General features: G+C 48.7%; 1 pseudogene; it reads right to left on the bottom strand.

The window, feature by feature from the left end:
- Positions 1 to 5275: 5275 nt before the first annotated feature.
- Positions 5276 to 6207, bottom strand: LOC107545943 (uncharacterized; annotated as a pseudogene).
- Positions 6208 to 7398: the final 1191 nt, after the last annotated feature.

A 7398-nucleotide genomic window follows, 5' to 3' on the forward strand; every position in this document is an offset into this window, starting at 1 on the left:
CCTATAGCACAACTGAAAGCATCCTGTCCTTTCACAGGGCAATGTAAGCAATCTCGCTGCTTTAAGTAGTCAATGTCAGCCCGAGTTCTCTGATATATCTATATTTAATACAATATTTTAAAGTCATTCTGACACAGTGCCACATCATTTGAAGTAGATCATTGAAATATATTTATGCACCAATAAAATGTCCTAAAGCTGTCTCCTTTTCACTATTAGGTTATTAATAAAAGGCACCCTAACAACTAGTCATGTGCTACTAGGTTACATTAAAATTCAATAGGAAATTTTAACTTCAGAAAAGCAGATGTACAGTTTTAAGAGCCTGGTACCCAAGTCTATGTCTCACCAAAATCAGCTCGACTTCCCTATATTTTATTGGTATTTGTGCTTTGTTTATGTTTTTCTTAAAATCACTTCTATATGGTAATTGTGGTTATTCAGAAAATATGTCAATATCAGAGGTCAAAGCTCCATGCAGTTTTTTTGTACAAAGCTTCCATCATACTAGAGTTCTATAAATATTTTTAAAATCATAACCAAAGTGTATACAATACTTTTAAATGTTTAAGAGAACATCAAACAGCCTCCGCTGCATAAAGACATCTGACTGTGAATTTCACCCTCACTTTCTCCCACATGTGGTCTCCAAGTGAAAACAGTGAAGTTTCACGTTTTTATCCAAGATTGCCAAAAAGTAACTGCATTAAAATTTTTCTAATTACCAATTTTATTTCCCCCCTCATAAAAGTACTTTTCTGGATTCTCGAACAATATCACACTCCAAATTCCAAGAATTAACTTGTACAGCCTGGATTATCTAGGCAGTAGATACATGTGACTTAACTGTCAAGCCAATTCTCACTCAGAGCCAAGCAACCACCAATATATTTTTTTTCAGAGGTGTTAAGCTTGTCCCACTATCTTTTCTTTCTTTCTCTTCCCAAGCCAGCTTTCTCTCTCTCTCCTCTCTCTCACACACACATACCTGTGTAAAATGCAGGTTTTAGCCTTGTGCCTTAATCAAGGGCTTGAGGTGTGCTTATACTTAATATAATGTCCTAAACTTGGATTTGAAGTCATTACGACCTATACTGTGAGTCTAAATTAGGTCTAGGAGTCCTCTCATTATTTACCAGTACCAAATCACATCCCCCTTCCCACCCCCACCCCCACCACTGGATGAGAGAAGAGTCTCAATCATAGAGCCTGTAGTTTTTCCATTGTCCAGTAGACGGCACAAAAGATCAAGCTTCAAATGCTGAACAATCCACCAAGGCTGTTTGGTTTGGTTTGGAGTGTGTTTGACTGTGTGGTTCATTTTAAACAGCCAGCCAGTGTTGTATCTGTGAAGCACAGAAGTATCTCAAACTTAAGATAACTCATCAAGGTTTTGAAATGTAGTGATAGGAAGAAGGATTTTTATTTACACAACAAAATGCTGCTTCCGATAATGCACCAACTGTTATAAATGAGGAGTTCCCAGGGAAGTGTGATTGAGAATTTATTACTTAAAAGTTACCTTTAAAAAATTAAATTGACAGAAAGTACAAGGCATCTCATTTTTATTACCTTCTAATGGATAAAGAAAATATTTACAATATTAATCTTCAAAATTCCAAGGTGGAATTTTGCATGATGCATCTATGCTTTTTATTAAAGTTAACATGTAACTCAGTCGGGAAAATTAAGCTTGTATTTCAAATGGGCTTAGATATACATGAATATATAATATGCAGCTGAGAAGGGGAAGAAAGTCTCAAAGTTTTGTGAGTAGCTTTTGGAGAATATGCTGTAGGATGAAACCATTAGAAATAACAGTTGAAACTTTGCCTCTTCTAAAACAATGTGTGACTTTGGCTGATATTTGTATTTTACGAAAAGGCTTCTATTTCCCTTTGCATGCTGCAGACGCTCCTTATGTAGAAGTGGGGGGAGGGTAAAGTGTGGGCTAATAAGTCATTTCCCAGTTAATTTTATAAAGAATTTATAGCACTGTTTAGAAAGTTTTAAGACAACCATAAATTTTATTAGGAATATTTTATTAAGCCCTCCATTTAATTAATAAAAGACCTCTATAACTTCTGAAAATGTCAGAGCTAGTAATTATGTTAACCAGTGTAATTTTTCCCCCTCTAGAGACCAAAGCGTTTTAATGATTTGAAATAGAAAGATAGTAAGGAAACCCCACCACCACCACCACCACCTCTGCCCTTTTTGTCTTAACTTTTGCATTATCCAGTCAGAATATAGTGACTTAGGTATTTTCCTTTGGACAGTTGCAGAGCCTAAGCTGACCTCTCATTGACTTCTGAACTGGACCCAGACATTCTTTGTTTTCTGAAGCAAAATGCAGTAAACAAATCTCCCAGTTCTTACAGCGTGGATTGCTTTGGGGCACTTGATTAACGTCTTTCCTAATCCCCTTGGTGAACCCCCTTTCACATCACCTAACCAAGTTTCTCCACTTTATAGACCTCTAAATAGTTTATTTCACTTTTCTCACAGCCATTCATTAGCTTTGACTTCTTGGTACCTTTCTCATATCACATCCAGGCCCTTATCTCCTGCATTCCTTTATTATCTCTACCAGATTTTAAATCTATTTTCTTTAAACGGTCTTTCCCTCCTCTTATTTCTGTTTTTTTGAAATGTAAATGCTAATGCGGGGGGGGGGGGGGGGCGGGTTAGATGCTGAGGATGAAAGTTCTTGAAGTACAAGCCCCAAGCCACCGCACCACAGGACAACCTGAAGAGCGATCCCAACATTTTCACAGGCATCTAAAAGTTAGGTGGCAGATGATAAACCCTTATCATTCTGTGAACACAGCTGCCAAACTCGATTGATTAGCAGGCTTTTGTTTATTCTGGGCTGGCAAATACACACACATTTTACCTTAAGAGGTGCCTCTTTAATTTCTGAGGGGTTTGGAGCTGACTCATCAGTGTGAACTTTTGGGACAAAAGCCTAATTCAGGATATAGGTCTTTCCAAAGGCACAGTTCTTTATAGGAGAACAGAAAATGAGAAGGGAGTTCTCAGTCAGGACTGTACCAATAGCCTAAAGGGGCACCACTTACTTTAAATGCCTCCTTGCAGGAGGGTGTAAACAATAGAGACCTAGGCCCCAGCCTGCCTCTTTAGGGTCTTCTTTCTCTATAAGATACTCTGGGATATGAAGGGTAAGCTGAGTGTGGAAGACCCAAGTGCAAGGACCAGGGGCAAGTGCCAGAACCCTTCACTAGGCCAAGTTTTCCCAAGGTAAAAGTGCTATTGCCTTGAGAAGCAAGTATTTGAAATAAGCTTAGGATAGGCGCTGTCGGAGCACAGGTATAAATATGGATAGTAGTTTACTAAGATATCCAGAACCATCCCTTTACCTTTTCCTCTTAATAGGTGATTAACTGCTGCCCTGCTAAAACAGGTTGTGTGTTTTTTTTATTTTTTATGGCTACTAGACTGCAACTCTAGACGCCCTCTGCGCAGTTTCTCTCAGCAAGCCCCAACTGTAATAACTGTTTGCTAATTGTAAAATCCTTATCCAGAATGAGGTTTGGGCAAACAATCTGTACCACTGTAATTACATTGTAAAAGTGTTTTAGTCCCTTGATTGTTCAGAATTAATCTTATAAAGGCCTCGGAATAGCATTAGGTTCACAGTTATAAATGTAAAGGGGGGGAGGGAAGAAAGAAGACACTTTTCAAAACTAATAAGAGTTTAAACCCCACACACAAACTATCTATTTCTTGAGGGAACATCTGTGTGTTGGTAATTTACAAGGTAATCTGACACATCATGGTTAAAGAGCAAAACAGTCTTCCTAACACTTTGAAATCTGGGGTGGTTTGAAAAGGAGGGACTTACCTGAACCTTCTTTATTTTTTTTCATCTCTGCTAGGAGAACAAAAGATAAGTATTTACCAGAAAGCAACAATACAAAATAAATTATACCTATTTTTCAAAGGCCCAGACTGGCCTTTCCAAAGTTGAGAATGTGGCTGCAGAGTTGAGGTAACTCAAGCTGGTTCCCTAAGGAACCAGCCATGCACTTCGCAGGAAATTTCTCCGAGTTCAATTATACTTACGCAACTCTCCTCACACTTCACTGATAGATCAGAAAGGTGGATGCGCCCGTGCCGAGGTTTGCCTTGGCACCCCGGCCCCCGGCCCCCCGAGGCGGGCGGCGCGGCTCCCACCCCCGCGAGCGGCCCTCCAGGGGCGCGCAGGTAGGGGCCGGCGGCCCGGCGGGGGGCTCGGGGGAGAGCTTGCAGGCTGCGGGGCCCAGTTTGGGTCCCTCCGTCATCGTCAATGGATTGCGTTGCGTGGCCCAGTCAGCGCAGTGTGCCCGAGAAATAAACAGAGAATCGCCTTCCCGAGACCGAGGGGTTCCATCTTGGCCCGGCAGCCTGTGTGCGGGTTCGCAGGGGGCGGGGGCGCCGGGGCAGGAGGCCGGGCAGCGGCGGAAAGGCGCCGGTAAGTCACCTGGACCCCCTCGGCTTTGACGCGCGGCCCTGGCCTGCGCCTCCCGCGTGATGGACCGGGGCGTTTGGGCCAGACAATTCTATCCATGTTTGCAATGGAGAAAAGTACAAGATTCTAAAGCGGAGAGAGAGAGAAAGGGCGGGGGGCAGAGATACGAGGGATCCTAGAGCGGGTGGTGTAGTTTTTTTAAACAGTCGGAGCTCTTTCAAGGCAAAGCGCATCTGAGGCGCTGGGACCGGTACAGGGGCGAGGCGGGAGTGGGGTGCGGGAGGCTGGGCAGGCTCGGCTTCTGGGCTTTCTGGGAGCTCCGCGGTCCACCTTTGGGGGGAACCGCGCGCCCACTCCTGCGCGGTACTGAAAGCAGTAGATGCCGCCTGGGAGGCTGCGTGCGCTCGGGAGAACCTGATCCCAGGTCTCTGTGCGGATGCTCGCCCCGTGTCCCCTGCTCCTCCAGAGTCCACGTAACAGAAACTTGAGCCCTACCTCTCGGGACTGATGCAGAGTCTCTTTTAGTTTGCGCGTGTTTAGGAGTTGGCCTCAATACATTTTAGAGCCGCTAGCCTTTTCCAAACAATCTCTGCGAACAGGAGCTCCCTAATCTTTCTCAAAACTCTCCCCCTCCCTACACCGGCCCCCCACCCCCACCCCCTTTGGGGTGAGGGGTCGGTGTGCAGCTGGCGGGGTGGGTTGGGATGGGGGCGACGGAAGCGAGAGGGGCTGGCGGCTTCGGGAGAGTCAGCCTTTTGGCCACCATCAGGGCGGGAATCCGGACTGGCAGTTTGCATTCCCGGCAGATCGAAGCTCCCTGCTGATCGATTATTTGATAATTGATTTTCCCCACAGCCAATGCGGGGCCGTCCTGACGCGAGCGCCTCCGGATTGGCGGAGCCCTCCTCCACAGCTGCCTACCGAGATTTGGGTGAGCTCATTTTCCAGCCGACCGCAGGGGGAGTTTTGTGCGAGGTTTCAGCTGGAGGGAGGGGGAGAGAGATCCTGCTCCGAGCCGAGCGAGCCGCGAGCCCTGCTTGGAAAGGCGAGGCTTCCAGCCCGCTCGTGGAGCTGCCCAGGCTGAGCCGTTTCGGCACATCCGAGTCGGGCGGGCTGAAAAATAAAAACGAAAACACCACCAGCAAATATAATAAAGGGCAAGCTTAGAGTGGGAGAATAGTGAAGGGGAATTTTTTTGTGTAAGCCAGAGAATAGGTATGTAAAGGGAGAAAGTAACAAATAAAAATAAAAAATCAGGGGGTGGTGGGAGCCTCCGAGTTGTGGGTAGGGGCAGCTTTTTGTCTGAAACCTCAGCTCCCGATGGGAATGGCTTTGGCCCTGGGAGTTTTCCCCGAGCCGGCGGGGACGGGGAAAGCGGAGCGGGGGTTAGGGTAGGGGGGAGACGAGGCTGCGGAAGAGAGCGCGGGGCGCCGCCAGGGACCAGCTGAGGGCTCCGGGTCCTTCAGGCCCGAGCACGGCAGCGGCCAGAGCTCTTCGGCGCCTCGAAGACAAAGGCGGCGCGGCCGCAGCCCTCGCCGAACGCGCCGGCCCTGCCGCGCCGCGCCCTGGGCGCACGGCCGCTCGCCGGGCGAGGACCGGGGACGGAGCCTCCCTCCCCGCGGCGCCTCGGCCGGGGCTCCGCCCGCGAGGTCCGGGCCGCTCCGAGCCCGCGTCGGGTTTCGCTTTCCCGCGATCGTAAATAGCTTCGTGTTTGTAAACAGGCGCTGGGGGCACATTCCCGGCTCTCAGCTCATTGTTCCCTCCCTTCCTCTCTCACTTCGCGCAGGACGCCGGGGCCGGGGGGGTCTCCAGGGCTCGGAGGTGGGGGCGTCCAGACCCCCAAAGTGAGAAAATGCAAGCATTTCCTCTCCTTGGACCCAGTGTCTACCTCTGACAGCAAAAAGAAAATCAAAAAAAAACCAACACCAAAAAAACCCCTCTAAGCTGGGTGTGCGGAGAGCCCCAGCCATCTCCACCCCACGTCCTCGGGACTCCTTTTGCAGAGCCTTTTCCAGCCTCGCTCCCGCTCCTCCTCCCCGCTCCCCTTTTGACTTTCCGACTTGGGAGTCTTTAGTTCTGAGCACCGAGTACTTTTTCGCATCACCCCCTTCCGCCCTGAAAAAAAAATACTGGCAGACCCCAATCATTTCGAGGAAAAGTCATGAAGTCAATGCGCGTCGCCCCCGTGCAAAATAACTCCCGCCGCCGCCGCCGCCGCCGCCGCCGCCGCCGCCGCCTGCCCGCCCCGCATTTTATTCCCAATGTATTCAAGCGCCGGCTTTGGGGAGACAGTCTGGAGGGGGAGGGAGAGAAAAGAACACGGCAAATAAAGCGGGCGGCCGGGACCCGCCGGCCGCGTCGGCGCGCGTGTGCCCGGGGCGCGCGGGCGGCGGTGCCCGGGCGTGCGATTGCAGGGAGCGCCGTCCGCCTGCCCCGCGCGGCGGAGCTCGCCTGGCGCACCCACCCCTGCCGCGGAGCCGACTTGCTGCAGCCCAATGCATTGTGTAAGACGCGACCTGTTATGGCCACCACTACTTCCGGGTTCTAGCATTCTGGTCGGAATCCACCTCTCCGCCTGTGCAACACACACTTTACACACGCACGGGGACTGCGAGCGGGCAGCATCGATTGTGGCTCCTTTAAGACAAACTCAGACAGACATTTTTTTTTTTTTTTTTTTTTAACCCTCCTCCTCTAATCTCCCTCCAGTGCAGCAGTTGCAAAGAGGGAGAGAGAGAGAGAGAAAGAGAAAGAGCGAGCGAGCGAGAGAAGAGAGAAACTGATTAGGAATTAGGACTGATTCAAGGGGAGCGAGCGCTAGGGCTTTGTGCATTTGAATATTAACATTGGAGGTGTTCTGACCAGAAGAAGACAGAGCGGATGATCATTCATTCACCACGTTGACAACCTCGCCTGTGATTGACAGC

Source organism: Miniopterus natalensis, chromosome 13 (genome assembly GCF_054644295.1).
Source record: "Miniopterus natalensis isolate mMinNat1 chromosome 13, mMinNat1.hap1, whole genome shotgun sequence".
Classification (NCBI taxonomy): domain Eukaryota; kingdom Metazoa; phylum Chordata; class Mammalia; order Chiroptera; family Miniopteridae; genus Miniopterus; species Miniopterus natalensis.